This window comes from Erinaceus europaeus, chromosome 2, assembly GCF_950295315.1.
Source record: "Erinaceus europaeus chromosome 2, mEriEur2.1, whole genome shotgun sequence".
In the NCBI taxonomy this organism is placed as follows: Eukaryota; Metazoa; Chordata; class Mammalia; order Eulipotyphla; family Erinaceidae; genus Erinaceus; species Erinaceus europaeus.
Genome location: NC_080163.1, coordinates 97,542,885 through 97,559,737, shown reverse-complemented (window position 1 = coordinate 97,559,737; position 16,853 = coordinate 97,542,885).

Here is a 16,853-nt window from a genome sequence, read left to right as displayed (position 1 = left end):
GTGTGACCTCTGCATCCCTGTAGATATGAGCTCACATTCTGTGGTTATGAGTAGGAACATTCTATGCTGCCCCAGAATCAACCCATCTTCCTCAGGTGTAACATGGAGTATATTGTACATCCTCCCTTTGGAGGATGGGACATTCTCTACCATTGTTGATCCAAGTTGTGGGCAAGTTCCTATGGGGGCCCACAAAGGGGTCTATTTTGTTTTTCCTGATAGAAATGACTGGTAACAATGGAGAGAGGGATTTATTCGAGTTCTAGGCCCATTAAGTCTGTTTTGGAATCTCAGGATCCCCCAATTAGGGCCCCAGCTAGTGGAATGGCCTGATAGTGACTAAAGAGTCATCGTTAAAGTGCTCCCTTTTATTCCAGTTGAAGGTCTGTCTCCAAAACACTATCCATGAATTATAAGCCTCTTTCACTCAAATAGGAGACAGTTAGTATGAGTTCATGGTATACAAACACTAGAACCATACAAATGGTAAGTACTGGCTCATGGTTGTGGCACACCTGGTAGAGTGCACACTTTGCTGTGAGTGAGGACTCAGATCCTAGCCCCTAGACCCCACCTGCATTGAAACTTCATGAATGGTGGAGCAGTGTTACAGCTCTCTCTCTCTCTCTCTCTCTTTCTCTCTCTCCCCACTTTTCTCCCCCCTACTACTATATTAAAAAAAAAAAGGAAGGAAGGAAGAAAGAAAGAAAGAAGAAGAAAAAGGAAAGAATAAAGGTCACTGGGAGTGTTGGTGCAGGTATCAGGCTCCTTCACTTTAATGATAAAATTCAGAGAAATAAACAGGCTTGTTAAAAGAATAGATATTGTTGGAGTCAGAGCTAACCCCAGAATTTATACTTCATAATCCACTTCTCTTTCCATCACTCCATGATTTCATGAAGTATCCTATATGTATTTCTTTTCTCCTAGTTAAGAAGTCAAAATAAAGAAAATAAACAATGGCTTATAGATAGCTACACACTTCTATTTGATTGTTTTTTAGATATGTGGGTGCATAATAATTAGGGGTTAAGTTTTCACATGTAGATGCAAAACCAAAGTTTTTTTGAGCTTTATTTCATTCACTAAGTCATTCTATAGCATTTTACTAGTTATCACAGTAAAATTTTAACGAGCTCCTTCCATTACTATACTAGCTATTGTTGAAAATTTTCCAGATAGAAACTAGCTATTGTTAACTTGACTATGATTTAATGGCAAGAAAAGCATAAACATTTACTATATAGCATTTACTATACTATATACACCTTGCTCCACCATATTTGAGACAACTAAAATGTATATAAATATCAGACAAAAATAACTAGGTATGTATTCTTCTTTTTAAAATTTTTATTATTATTATTATTATTATTATTTTTTACCAGAACACAGTTCAGTTCTGGCTTATGGTAGTGCAGGGGGATTGAACCTGGGACTTTGAAGCCTCAGGCATGAGAGTCTCTTTACATAACCATTATGCTATCTACCCTCCACCTGTATGTATTATTCTCATGGCCACTGCTGCAGAGACAAATTGCATGTGCAGTTTTGTGGTGATGCTGTAGGATAATTAAATGTCTAGAACTAAGAGATGAAAGAATTTCCCATTAAGTATCCACATTGACATTTGTATACCGAAAGACTAAATTATAGAGCTTTAATCTATAAAATGAAGACATGGGCCACAAGGCTATTACCAAAAATCATTGAGAAGCAATACCCTCAGTACTGCTTTGTGGAAAACAGTCAGTAATTAATGTTCTCAACTAATATCAGCAACAGCAAGTAATGCCACAACACCATGTTATTCTCAAGGAGAGTTAAAGCATGAAAAAGTAGCAGATGTAATTTTGCTTTTCCAGAAATCTAGGAAAATATTTTAAACTTGCTGGAACAACTTTTATTTTGATGTGGGCTTTTCTAAGTGTTAATGAAAAGAAATCTCTCACTCCTCAAATATGTATTTGACAAAAGAATTACTTTTGGAAGATATTCCTGGAGGCAGAATGGAGATTACTTTTGAGACACAGAATACTAGAGAAAATCTGGCCTGTGGATAAGGTGGACTATAGCAGTTCTCCAGAACCAGCTCACTTATATCTCAGGAAAGACATCCAGGAGCAGAACAGGGAGCTGGCATTATCCAACTCCTTCCTAACCCTCATTTTCTCTAGGAATGATGGAAATTGCATCACTTTGCTTTTTCTCCCAGTGCTCTGTGTTAGACCTTTAAGTCACTTTCTAAGATCCTGTGATGAATTGCTCAAATTTTCTGTGTCTCTATCCTGTGTACAGAAGGTGTACATGTTGCTAATAAGTTTCTCTTTACTATTACTCTTCCCAATCTGCTTCATACCTCTTTGCTGATTTGTTCAAGCTTAAAGAATCCAGAAGGGTACAGGATTGTTGGCCTCCATTCCTACACAAAACTTTGTGTAATATAGACCTTTGTGCACAATGTTTAGTTGTTATGTGCGTGTGTGTGTGTGTGTGTGTGTGTGTGTGTGCTTATGTTCATCCCAATAAAGAAGTCAGTCTAAGCTGGTCTGATAATTTATGTGAAGAAAGTTTCCAAGGAAAACATCAGCATCACTATTATTTCCTCTGGAAAGAAATCTAAAGAAATGACCCAAATGCAGATATCAAGCTGACTTGCCTCCATTTTTGTTGTTGTTGTTGTTAACAGTTACTTAGTGTTATCTTACTACAGCAGATTGTGCTTATTTTTATTTCTTTAACATAAATAAAATTTTAATCTTTATTTATTTATTTGATAGAGACAGAAATTGAGTAGGAAAGTGATAATAGAGAAGGAGAGAGATAGAGAGACAACTGCAATACTGATTCACTACTTGCAAAGCTTTTCCCCCAACAGGTAAGGACTGGGGGCTTAAACCCTGGCCGTTGTGCATTGTAACATGTGTGCTCAAGCAGGTGTGTCACCACCTGAAGTTTAACATAAATCATTTAACGTAACTGTTGACATCTTATTTTTGACAAGGGGAACCAAACTATTAAATGGACAAAAGAGAATCTCTTCAACAAATGGTGTTAGGAAAATTAGGTTGAAACATGCAGAAGAATGAAACTGAAGCACTGCATTTCACACACACAAATCATCATTAATTTGTTTCAGCTCATAACTAAGATTTTAAGAGCATGGTGTCATACCTTCATATGTGCATGTATGCAGAGTTCACGGCATCTCCCACCATAGTTCTTGTGCTCCCCCACCCTTCCCACTGATAGCCATCATGGTTTGAAAAATATATTGTGAACATTATTCAAAGCTGTGAAAGTCATTTAGTTTGAGTAGAGGGGCAAGCATCATAGGCTACATCACACAGCATACATGTAATTTATAAACTAGCTTTAGGTGACAGATTACTTAGTGTTATCTTATTACAGCAGATAGTGCTTATTTTTATTTCTTTAACATAAATAACTTTTTAATCTTTATTTATTTGATAGAGACAGACAGAAATTGAGAAGGAAGGTGATGATAGAGATGAATGATCACATAGCATCCTGAGTCAGTAGAGAACTTTAAGGTCCACATCATTTTTTGATTGCTAAAAATTAAACACAGTTGCTAAATTATCTTTCTCCTAGGTGAGGGAGAGGTCCCCATTCGTATCAGTAGACCTAAGCAATTGGTATTCTCACAAAGCACCAATATAATGCCTCTAAATCAAAATCAAAACAAACAAAAAGCCTGTTTTATTGCTCAAGGAGACATAAAGAAAAGCTGTTAGAACTTTTCTCTTTGCTGAACTGTAGAGGCAAAAATAGCAAACCCCAACTTTGATTACCGATGCCTGACTCTTGGCCATCAAAAATATTATACAATAAACTGTTTACATAGCAGTCTTTTTTTTTCTCTTTTACTGTTTTACAGGTTCTAAATCTTTCCAAGCTTCCAGTTTCTGAAACTGAGGCTGCCAGCTGGCAGACAGAGAGGGGCTGTGTTCTGGTTGATTGAGGTAATTAACAGCCTCAACTGTCAGAAGGTGACAGCAGGCAAAAAGTTCTTGCCCTAGGGTCACAGCTGGACTCCAGCAACTTGCTCCTGATTTACCAGTAAAACTAATAAGGTAAGTAATATTGGTATTAAATTATAAAATCTAAGGTCACGCTGAAATTCTGGCTTCTACCACACATTCATCCACAGCAGATTAACTATAATATCTCCCAGTTATTTTGTCTTGTTAAAAGACTCCTGGAAAAACTAGTATGTACCTGTTTTGGCAACAATATGGAAATTAGGAAGCTGTGTCTTCCATGTAGGTATGGGTATTCTGTGGTACACTTAAAGGGGTCAAATGGTGTCTTCACTTTGATTGCTTTCCTTTCTGTAGATATAGTTCTTAATAGAATATAGTTTTTCTTCATATTTAAGAAACATCAAACCCTCGGGAGTGAACAAATTATACTTATAGCATGTTTTGAACTATTTTTTAAAAGATTTTATTTAATTATTAATGAGAAATATAGGAGGGGAGAAAGAACCAGACATCACTCTGGTCCATGTGCTGCTGGGGGTTAAACTCAGGACCTCATATTTGAGAGTCCAGTGCTTTGTCCACTGCACCACCTCCCAGACCACAAGTTTTAAACTATTAATTCATTTTGGATGTAGAGTGTAATTTGTGTTGCTGCGTGTCTGGCTGGGTGTCCATGGTAGACAAAGAGCTTTGAGATATAGTTATATTAAAACTTGGTTTGCAGCCCAAATTAAAACATTTTTTCACAGTGTTGTATTTTGTTATAATGAACCAAGGTGAGAAGGGGTAAGGAGAGGAAACAATTGGCTGGAGTGATGAATGGATAGTTAGCTAAATAGCTATAAAGAAAGATTCAGATACATATTTTGAGTATATGATCTTAATGAATTTTTAAAGATGTGATCATTATTATTGTTAACAATTTCAAATGATCTTGATATTTTTGTCATCCATAGGACTTCACAACTTTGTGCCAACTTTTCCAGATTGAGACAGAGAATCTTTCCTCAGTACTGTGAGGTCCTGGCTCAGACCTGCACCTTGTGTATGGCATAGCAGATACCCTCCCAGCTCTGATCGTCATTTATAAAGATAGGATTGTCCTTAATATAATTTTATTTCCTCAAAATTTTGAGAAAAACAATGGAGGGAGCTGATGATTTGAATTGATCCTTACCTTGATCAGATGTTAAAAGGGAAATAAGCAATTACAACTCTGTGTAGAAATTTATTCACATATTCATGAGTCCTCACAGATAAGGAAACATTATGAGAATTATGACAATCTAAAAATAACTATTAAACTTATTTACTTTTTTATTCATAAGAGAGACAGTTAACTAGAGCATCTCTCTGTTTCCCTTCTCTCTCTCTCTCTCTCTCTCTTAATGTAAGACATATGCTAGAGTTAAATCAGAGAGAAAAGAAGAAGATTCAACATCAGATCTCAGGCCTGGAAACCTACCAATCTTTCACTGAGCACCCACCAAGGCCCTACTAGAAAGTGCTGCTATTCATCCCTTAATGTTCTCTGATGACTGAATGTATGCTGTGATGCTTCCCTGCACTGACCTGCAGTCACCCTGCTCTAAGTACCCCTAGGAAGACATATTTTATTTTTATCACAACTAGTTTGAAATATATATATGACATACACTTGAAAACAAAAGTTACCAAAGTAACTAACTTAAAAAAATGAAGATTATGAGGCACAAGGGATAGTGCAGTGGCTAGAATGTTGGACTCATGAGTATGATGTTCTTTGTTTGAACCCTAGATTTACACTGTAAAATAATGTCCTGATTCTCTCTCATACCTCTCTCATACAAGTTTTTATTTATATATTTTTTATTTGGGGATTTTAAAAAATTTCTTTATTGGGAAATTAATGGTTTATAGTCAACAGTAAAATAAAATACAATACTTTGTACATGTGTAACCTGAACCCCTCTACCCCAGCCCAGAGCCTCTTACTTTGATGCAATATACCAACTTCAGTCCAAGTTATGCTTTGTGTGTTCCCTTCTGTTCTTACTTTTCAACTTCTGTCTATGAGTGAGATCATCCAATATACTTCCTTCTCTTTCTGGCTTATCTCGCTTAGCATGATTTCTTCAAGCTCCACCCAAGATGAGGTGAAGAAGGCGAATTCATCATTTTTATAGCTAAGTACTATTCCATTGTGTATATAGACTACACCTTACTCATCCACTCATCTGTTGTTGGAACCTGGAGTTGCTTACAGGTTTGGGCTATTACAAATTGTGCTGCTATGAATGTAGGTATACACAAATCTTTTTGGGTGGGTGTGTTTGGTTCCTTAGGGTATATCCCCAGGAGAGGAATTGCAGGGTCATAGGGTAGGTCCATTCTAGCTTTCTGAAAGTTCTCCAGACTGCTTTCCACCAGAGGTTGGACCAATTTACAGTCCCACCAGCAGTGTAGATGGGTTCCTTTGTCCTTACAACCTCTCCAGCATTTGTTGCTGCTATCCGTTCTGATGCATGACATTCTTATGGGAGGGAAGTGGTGTCTCATTGTTGTCTTTATTTGCATTCTTCTGACAAGCAGTGACATGAAGCATTTTTTCATATGTTTGTCAGCGTTTTGGATCTCTTGTGTGGTAAACATTCTGTTCATGTCCTTTCCCCAATTTTGGATAGGGCTATTTGCTTTTTTTGTTGTTGCTGAGTTTGGTGAGTTCTTTATATTTTGGGTACTAGCCTCTTGTCTAGTATATGGAATGTAAAGATCTCACATTCTGTAAAGGGTGTCTTTGGGTACTGGTTTCTTTTGCTGTGCAGAAGATTTTATCTTTGATGTAGGCCCACTGGTTTATTTTTGTTTTAGTCTTCTTTGTAATTGGGTTTGTATCATTGAAGATGACTTTAAAATTTATACATAAAAGTATTCTGACAATATTTTCTAAGTATTTTATACTTAGTTTCTGGTCTAACATCCAAGTCCTTGATTCATTTGGGATTTTCTTTTGTGTTTGGTGAAATTTGGTTCAGTTTCATTCTTCTGCATGTTTCTTTTTAAATTTTTTTTATAAAAAGAAAACATTAACTAAACCATAGAATAAGAGGGGTACAACTTCACACAATTCCCACAACAAGAACTCTGTATCCCATCCTCTCCCCTGGTGGACTTCCTATTCTTTAACCTTCTGGGAATATGGACCCAAGGTCATTGTAGGATGCAGAAGGTTGAAGGTCTTGTTTCTCTAATTGCTTTCCCATTGAACATGGGCATTGACAGGTCAACCCATACTCCCAGCCTGTCTCTCTCTTTCCCTAGTGGGGAAGGGCTCTGGGGAAACAGAGCTCCAGGACACATTGGTGGGGTTGTCGGTCCAGGGCAGTCTGGTCAGCATCATGCCAGCATCTGGAATCATTAACATGATTCCCACCAATAAAGATTGGTGTCTCTACCACTACCTCTCTACAGTGGAGCTGACCAACACATTTCATTCTGAACTATATGCAGAGATACTAAGCCTAAGACACTAACCCTCCAACTCCTTTCCAAACCCAATGGTATACTCCCTCACAAAGTTATGAACTCTAGATATAGATTAGGGCCTAACAGGTAGAGTATATGTATACATGTATCCATAAATCAGGGAAAATTATATACCTCAAAGTAAAAGTGCTCAATAGTCTGTTGTGAGTAGACTCAGACTCAATAAGTTCAGCAAGCAAGTAGAAAGAGATTAAGAAGATAAGCATAAAGTACCTAACCAAATATTTGCTACTTAGACCTAGACAACCTCTTCTCATACCCTCTACTTCACTTTCCTCAGTCACTTTAAGTCTAACTTCGTCAGCTAAAGAAAGAACTACAAAAGTTGGATAAAGAGCAGAGACTGGCATACTTAAATGATGACCTTTTTGGTCAATACCAGGCCACTCCCATCATTTGGGGCTCTAATCAGGTAATCTTTGAATTCTCACATAGATATGATGTGAGAATTCATCATCGCTGGTCATTTACATCAGGAAAATCATCATAAACTCTCTTGTCAGCCTCTCTAGGACCTTGCCCTCACTGTAGAGTAGCAATGGTAGGGACTGCTCCACTCTCCGAAGGGAGACTGGGTCACCAACCACTTTATTCCTACTTTTTGATTTATTGTTTAGTCTTGCTTTATATTAGCTCTATGCTAATTGCATTCTCACAGTTTAACCTCAGCCTTAATCAAGTCCCTAAGTTCTATTCACAGGCTGTGCCATAACCGTGTCCCACCTCCTCCATCGAAAGGTACCCTATTCTTTATTCCTCTAGGAATATGTATCAGAATTCTTTTTGGAGTATAGAAAGTGAGAGGTCTGGTTTCTGTAATTGTTTCTGTGATGGACATTTACAGGTAGACCCATTCCCCTAGCCTGTTTCTATCTTTCCCTAGTGAGACAGGGCTCTGGGGAGGTGAGACTTCAGTATATATCTCTATCAGAGAGATCATCTACCCAGGGAAGTCAGGATGGAATCGAAATAGCATCTGCAACTTGGTGGCTGAAAGGCAGTAATAATGTTCACAAGTTGGCAGAGGACCTAATGTGGGTTGTATTGTTATGTGGAAAACTGGGAAATGTTATGCATGTATAAAATATTGTGTTTACTGTCAACTGTAAAACATTAATCCCCCAACAAACAAATAATAATAATAATGTTCAAAAGTACTGGCTATATGTTAGAAAACTGAACAAGAGTTAATAAACTAATACAGAATTTATATCAAGTAATTTTTCTCATCACGATAAAAGGAGAAATCAACCTCAACACAAAAACTAAAAAACAAAAACAAAACACCTAAAGCACATAGAGATAAAAGAGTATCATTAATCCATTAGATTAGTGAGTAGAGTGGAAACTAAAAAAGTACTTGGAAGAAAAATGAAAAGTAAGGTGCAAGTTGTCAGAAACTATGTAATGTAGCAAAGCAGCATGGGTGAGAGTGTAATATATTCTTGCATCAACGAACAAGACAAATCTTACATAAACAATTAAACTAACACCTAAGCCAACATGAAAAAGAAGTGCAAAATCAGATGTTAGTAGAAGGAAGTAAATAGTGAAAATCAGAGAAGATACAAGTGAGGTAGAAATCAAAACGGTGAGATAAAATATTAAGAAAACTAAGAGTTGCTTCTTCAAAAAATGTAAACAAAGTCAATAAATATTTGACTAGACAACTCACAACCAAAAAGGGGAGAACTGTAATAAATTGTGTGATGGTCTTAAAAGATTACTATCAGCAAGCATAAGCCAAATTTATTTAGTAACTCAGAATTAATACATTTTCAGAAAAATAGTGCCTACAAAGACTAAATGAGTGGACTGACAAAAGAATTGCTCCAAAACAAAGGACTCTGGAAAAGAAAGGTAGGGAGAGGCTGTGGAGGTGGTGGTGGTGGTGGTGGTTTTGTGGTTCTGGTGCATAATGGTGGAGAAGGACCTAAATTAAGGGTGAGATTGTTTTGCAGACACCTATCATGGTGAGATGAAAGATGGTACCTATGTGTCAGCAACTGTACTGTAAACCATTCCTCCACCTGGATAATGCAGAGGAGGAGGAGGAGAAGGAGGAGGGACTCGTTCACTTGGATAATGTGCCAGGTTTCAGCCCAGCTCCACCACATTGAAGGAAGCTTCTGTACACTATTATGCCCCCCCCACCTCTATTTCTCTCTATCTGAAAAAGTTTTACCTGGAACAATGAAGTCTCTATAATACCAAAATTACAAAACAGTGAAAAAAAATAGCCTGGAAAAAATTGAGGTTTCCTGTCACTCTAATTTATCTTCATTCTCATATTACAGGGCCTTTGGGGATATTTATAATATCATTTGTGGACCATACAAAATTATCAGCTTAAAAATTAGCACTTACTATGTCTATAAAAAACAAAATAGAACTCCTAGATTTATTGAATTCTGAGTCCTTTCTGCAGTCATCTTGGTGAAGTCAGGCCAAACGATTTAATAAGACCCAGGAGCTGGACACTCACTCCCCATTCTCTGTAGCTTGAGAGATTCTGAGAATTTTGTGAAGGCCTTGGAAGTATATGTTACTTTTTTTTGTCTTATTTTAGTTCTATAGTGCTCTGGAGGGCTTGAGCTAAAAATTTGTAAACTGGAAAGATAAAAGCAAAAATATTTATTTCATTATATCCAGATAACACTAAATCAAAACATTCCTTCACATGAGCACGGCCTGAACCCATACAACATATGACAGAAGTTTGATAATATCTCTCCTTCTCTCTCTTTCTCACTCTCTGTCTGAAGTTAAAAGAATGAAAACTTCTGCTGGTGGCCATTGATGCAAATTACATTTACTCTAAATTGAGTTATGCAAACCTAAATAGATATATTACCATTATTTTGACTTAAGTAGAATGATATTTTATTGTAAGTTTTAGAGACTTGAAAATAAATTCTATTTTCAAATTTAAAATGCCCATAGTACTCCAAAAATAGGTCTTACATGTAATTTAAAGGCCTATTTTCTTCAAATATTAAAGGAATGAGGCACTTCATTTTTTGCTCTCTGCTGGGTGATGGAAATACATGGAAATTTTCCATGTTTTCTAATTTCCAAGTTGGCAGTGGGCTGTCTACAATCAACTTTAAACAATGCTTTGAATATGAGACTCCACTATTTATTAGGAAGGATACTCTTACCAGAGTTTTATGAATATTCAGCTGTAACAGTAATGATTTGTTAGTCTCATTTAGAATCGTAGATCTTTTGAGAATAAAAATTTTTCCTAGAGGGAAAGCTAAATCAACTTTTGTGCATATGTAAGAAATGTATCCCATTCTTTCTTGTTTCTGCCCCCTCCCCAAAAATTGCATAAATGAGGAAGTAGTGCCAAGGGCCTGTTAGTAATAGTTATTTCCTAATTGCAGTGGGAAGCATCCTGCATGTTTAAATAAATATTGTTAACTCTGACCTCTCGCTTTGCCAGGACTGATAAGGCAATTGTTTGACCTATATGAAGCACATACAGTATACACAGAGTGGAGTGCAGCAGGAAAACAGGAAACAATAAATCAGAAATTAGAGCACTGATTGTTGTAGCTAATTACATCAGGCTTCTGCTTAATTTCTCACTCTGTCATTCTAACCTGATTTTCTTGCCAACAGACTTTGCAAATTGCTGGTGTCACGTACATTCAGCAAATAATAATCCTTAGTTACAGTGACTGACAAATGAATGAGCAGGAGAAGATAGTTTATTATGCAAGGATGAACTGAGACATTTACCAGATACCTGCCTGGCTGCTTTTTTAATTCACTTACCTAGATGTGCAGCATGATACATTTCTCCATGAGCAGAGATTTTGGCATCAAGACAGCTTAATTAAATTTGTGGCTTGGTTTGATCATATTGAGCAAGAAGAAAAAAATGGTACAGTAAAGGGAAAGGACGGATAAAATGGGTTTGGACAAAGAAAGAAGTAAAACGGCAACTTAGCTGTCTAAGTCAAGTTTGAAAATAATATATTTAGGGTGTGAAATTAGTCAGCACATTATTGAATCTTGTCTATGCATAGATGGAGTGAGTTAACTTGGTATGTCCAACCCTTCATGATTTGATATTGGAATTCTAAAGCCACACATATTAATAAAGAATGGTAAAAAATGATAGGTTCTTATTCAGAATTAATTGTTTGATTACTCCCATATTCTACTTCTGCAGAGAGATAATACATATTGGTGCAAATTTCTGTGATCCTAGCGCTGGTACTGGTTGTGGTCGTCCCAAATCAACTTTCCTTTACTTTGTGTCTTACAAAATTTATGTGCTTTTCATCCTTTCAATTATTATTATTTACTTACTTTTTGCAGACTCTAAAGATGGAGTACAGAAAATCTAATTGAGGAGAAATTTCACTCCATTGTTATTAAGTGCATTTTTATATTCTAGGCGTATTTTGTACCTTTGTTGTAGTTCTTATTAACTAATGATATTATCCAGCTGCTAAGCAGTTCCAGATCTAGTTACAACTTCTTTGCTGCTAAATAAAAATAACACTCCTGTTTAGCTAAAGATACACTGTATGCAATTTATTTAGAATGGAAACTCTCTCTGTATAAAATCAAATCAACTTCATCAATCCATCTCCCACAGATTCTGACTTGACTATTGACTTGCTTTTCTGACATTTTCTTTGGAGAATAAAAGTGGGTACAACACAGGGATTTAAGATTTCAACAAAACTTTCCTTAATTTACAAAGGACATGACTGAGCAGTGGGACCCTCCCTTCCTACCTACCTTCCTATCTCCCTCCTTCCCTCCTTCCCTCCTTCCCTCCTTCCCTCCTTCCCTCCTTCCTTCCCTCCTTCCCTCCTTCCCTCCTTCCCTCCTTCCTTCCCTCCTTCCTTCCTTCCTTCCTTCCTTCCTTCCTTCCTTCCTTCCTTCCTTCCTTCCTTCCTTCCTTCCTTCCTTCCTCTTTTCCTTTCTTTCTCCACTCTTTCTTTCTTCTTCTTTTTAAAAACTTCTCTTCCACTTGCTAAAGCAAAAGGTCAGACTTAACTATTTATTTAAATGTGTAGGTGATGTCTTACATTCCAGTGATGAAGTTGGAATGCAGGTCAATTAAGCCGACCAGAAACCTTGGTAGAAGGGCCAAGAAATAGAGCAAAATGTTGCCAACTCTGCTGCTGCCCAAAGGTCAGAGGGAGCTACATATTTCATTTCTGGTGTCTCTAAGTTAATTCTCCTGTATAAAATGGTTAGACCCCTCCAAATCCCAAATGGGTTTTCCAAGACTCCTAAATGCAGTTTTTTCTTTTACTCATGTTTTCAGATAGATTTAATAAATGTATACTCAATAACCATTGTTTGCCTGTTGTGCAGTTTGCCTCTGCAAGGGGTGGGGGCAGGATAATTGTTTTATAATTGCCCTTGGGAGAAGCACTGAAGGCTTGCATTTACAAAACAAGCAGTAAGCAACACTCATCAAGGGTGGGGAGATAGCATAATGGTTATGCAAAAGAAATTCATGCCCAAGGCTCTGAGGTCCCATGTTCAGTCCACTCCACCACCACCATTAGCCAGAGCTGAGCAGTGCCCTAATTTGTAGAGTTTAAAATGAAATAAATAAAATATTATAAAAATAAAGGGTAGGGATAGATAGCATAATGGTTATGCAAAGAGATTCCCATGCCTGAGGCTTCACAGTCTCAGGTTCAATCCCCCACATCATTATAAATGAGAGTAGAGCAGTGCTCAGCTCAGTGGTAAATAATAATAATAATAATCATTATTATTATTATATTAAAACATAACACTAACCAGAACAAAATCTTCTAGGTATTTAAATATGTGGTATTAATGGGATTATGGAATTCAAAGGTATGAAATGTTTGGAGAAATGACAGTGAAAATAATTTGATATGAGGATGGGAGGGTCAGTAGCACTGGATCATCTGTAGAGAACAGGGAAGAAGTAATGGTGGAAATACAGCATTGGTGGGTTTCAGATGCATCTAGTCCTGGGAGGAAGATGAATGGTAATAGATCTCTTTGGATGAGTATATTTGACTCCTTTGAATATATCCTAAGGAGAAGAATTGCTGAGTCATAGGTAGCCTGAGAAGTCATAGTTATAGCAGCCTGAGAAGTCTCTAGATTGCTCTCCACATGTGTTGGATCAATTTTCATTATTGCCAGCAGTGTAGAAGAGTTTCTTTATCCCCCACCCCCAATATTTGTTTTTATTGTCCTTTCTAGTGTATGACATTTTCACAAGTGTAAAGTTGTATCTTTTTTTTTGTCTTCATTTGTATTTTGAAGGATAAATACCAGAAAAATCTTACCCACAGGCATAAGAAACAAGTCAGAAAAGGAAAACACAGAGTATAATTTAAACTAGGTTTGGTGAATTACACCAAAGCAAAGGACTCTTGGGAGGAAGGACAGGGAGAGGAGTGGACGTGGTAACATGTGTAGGGGAAGCTTTGGGGTTCCTGGTGCATGATGGTAGAGCCTAGGACCTAAGCTGGGGGTGATGGTGTTTTGCAGACATTTATTATTATTATGGGAACATGATTGATTCTACTTTTGTGTCAATAGCTGTACTGTAAACCATTAACTCCCCAACAGAATTATTTAAAAAAGAAAAGAAGAGGATAGGTAGGAAACATGACTCAATAAAGAAGATAAGTCCAATACTGAGCATGTGGAGATGACACAGAGTCTTTGTCAGAGGTAATGAGACCGTCCAGTGATCCCAGAGCAAGGGTCCAATATAATAAAAGTGCAACACAGAGAAGAAAGGCTGGAAAGCACAGCAAATTTGGAGGCTCTTCAAATAATGCAGGTTTGACTCAATTAGGGCTTGTTCTTGGTACTGACAGTGAGAGAAGAAAGGTAAACAGGAATGTAAGAGCTATTCAAAAAAAGAAATTGACAGTGAAATTCCACGTAGAAGACCAAGAAGTATGTGGTATGTGGTAACATTATCTCAGTTTTGCAAGAATAGAAGGTTTGGATGGATAAATGTTTAGGTAAAAAGAAGAAAGAACATAAATTTTGAAGGAGAGAATGACAGGTTTACTTGTTTTCAGGTTTTAACTTCCCTAAGTCTTCCAGATGCCTCATTCCTTATGAGTACAGGCATTAGCACAATTTGGTTGTTATAAAATTCACAGATGTCTCTGAGGACAGTGGGTATGACAATTGTATGAAATATGTCACACTGTAACGAGTATGCTCAACCATTTGTGCCACCCTCTAGCCCCCACCATCACTCTGCTGCTGCCTTTAGTTTTGCAAAGGTCCAATGCTCAACCTCTTCCCATCTTCTAGTGACTAACTTTGAGTCATACGTTTCCACTGGAATAAATAAATGAAAAAGTCCAGAATAGTATCTTAGACACAATTTTCTGTTCTCTTCCACATTCACACACAGACCACTACAACGTAACTTGAAGGTTAATCCTTTTGCTCATGATTATATTTTTACTCTCTCATCCAGACTACTAGATGTCATAGAAATAAAAATAAATAAATTAAAGTGTCCATCTGTAGCTTTTGTACAAGTTTAAATCTTTGACAATTTGAAGCTTTTTTTTTTTTTAATTTAAAAAAGGAGACATTAACAAAACCAAGGATAAGAGGGGTATAGCTCCACACAATTCCCACCACCCGATCTCCATATCCCATCCCCTCCCCGATAGCTTTCCCATTCTCTATCCTTCTGGGAGTACAGACGCAGGGTCATTGTGGGTTGCAGAAGGTGAAAGGTCTGGCTTCTGTAATTGCTTCCCTGCTGAACATGGGCGTTGACTGGTCGGTCCATACTCCCAGTCTGCCTCTCTTTTGCCCTAGAAGGGTGGGTCTCTGGGGAAGCAGAGCTCCAGAACATATTGGTGGAGTCGTCAGTCCAGGGAAGTCTGGCCAGCATCCTAATGAATTCTGAAGCCTGGTGGCTGAAAAGAGAGTTAATATACAAAGCCAAAGAAATTGTTGAACAATCATGGACCTAAAGGCTGGAATAGTGCAGATGAAGTGTTGGAGGGGGTACTCCCTGCAGACACTTGTGTACTTTTGCTTTCAGGTATATGTTTTTCCATGGTTTATGGACACATGTGAACATATGCTCTATCTCAGGGGACCTGGTCTATATCTAGGTTTGGGGACTTTATTGGGGAGTGGACCACCTGGAATGGAATTAGAGAATACTATGAAAGGAAAGGTCTCACCCCAGTGATGAAGCTAAAGGGTTGCCATTCCACACCTGAAGTCTCTGGACACAGTCTGAAGTGAAGCATGCTGGGGTGGCAATCGTTGCGTTGATTAGGTTGCAATCCACGGATGCAATATTATTTGATTTGAATTGAGAGCAGCATGCAGAAAAGTGTGCCCCACCCTAAAGTTCCAGGACTAGGGGAAATATAGGCTTTATAATGGAAATGTGAGGTTTCTGCTGTCTTAGGGTTCAAGAAGACAATGGGTAGTTATTGTTATCATCACATTATTTGGTAATTGGGTTAACTTTGAAAAGTCCCTTTGTTAGGGTTTGCTGTATAATACCCAGCATCTTGTATATAGCTGTGCTACTGGTTGCTTCTGTTCTCCCTGGTCTAGGCTTTTGAGATAGTCAACATATCAAAGACTCAGCCTATTTGTTAAAAAGACTCAGTCTGTGTTTTAAGAAGTTCTAGACATATTTTTCCCCTCTCATATTAATTAAATAGTGGTTTATATGACTACACTTTGATAGGAGTATACATAAAAACCATTCCCACCACCAAAAGACTGTGTCCCATCAACTCCCCCCCCCCAAGTCCCCTGCCTCCCCAGCTGCCCCCGCCGCCCTGGAAGCTGAATGTCCACACTCCACCACACCACAGGGTTTTTACTTTGGTGCCCTACTCTCGATTTAATCAAATCCTGCTTTTAGTTTCCCTTTCTGTTCTTTCTCAACTTCTGTTGATGAGTGGGATCATCCCATACTCATCTTTATCTTTCTGACTTAGCTCACTTAACATAATTCCTTCTAGCTCCATCCAAGATGGGTCAGAGAAGTTGGGTTCATTGTTCTTAATAGCTGCATAGTATTCCATTGTATATATATACCACACCTTTCTCAGCCACTCATCTGCTGTTCGGCACCTGGGTTCCTTCCAAGTTTTAGCTATTATGAATTGTGCTGCTATGAACATAGGTGTACACATATCTTTTTGGTTAGGTGTTATGGAATCCTTGGGGTATATCTCCAAGAGAGGAATTACTGGGTCATATGGAAGGTCCATGTCTAGCCTTGTGAGAATTCTCCAGACTGCTCTCCAGAGAGGCTGGACCAATTTACATTTCCACCAGCAGTGC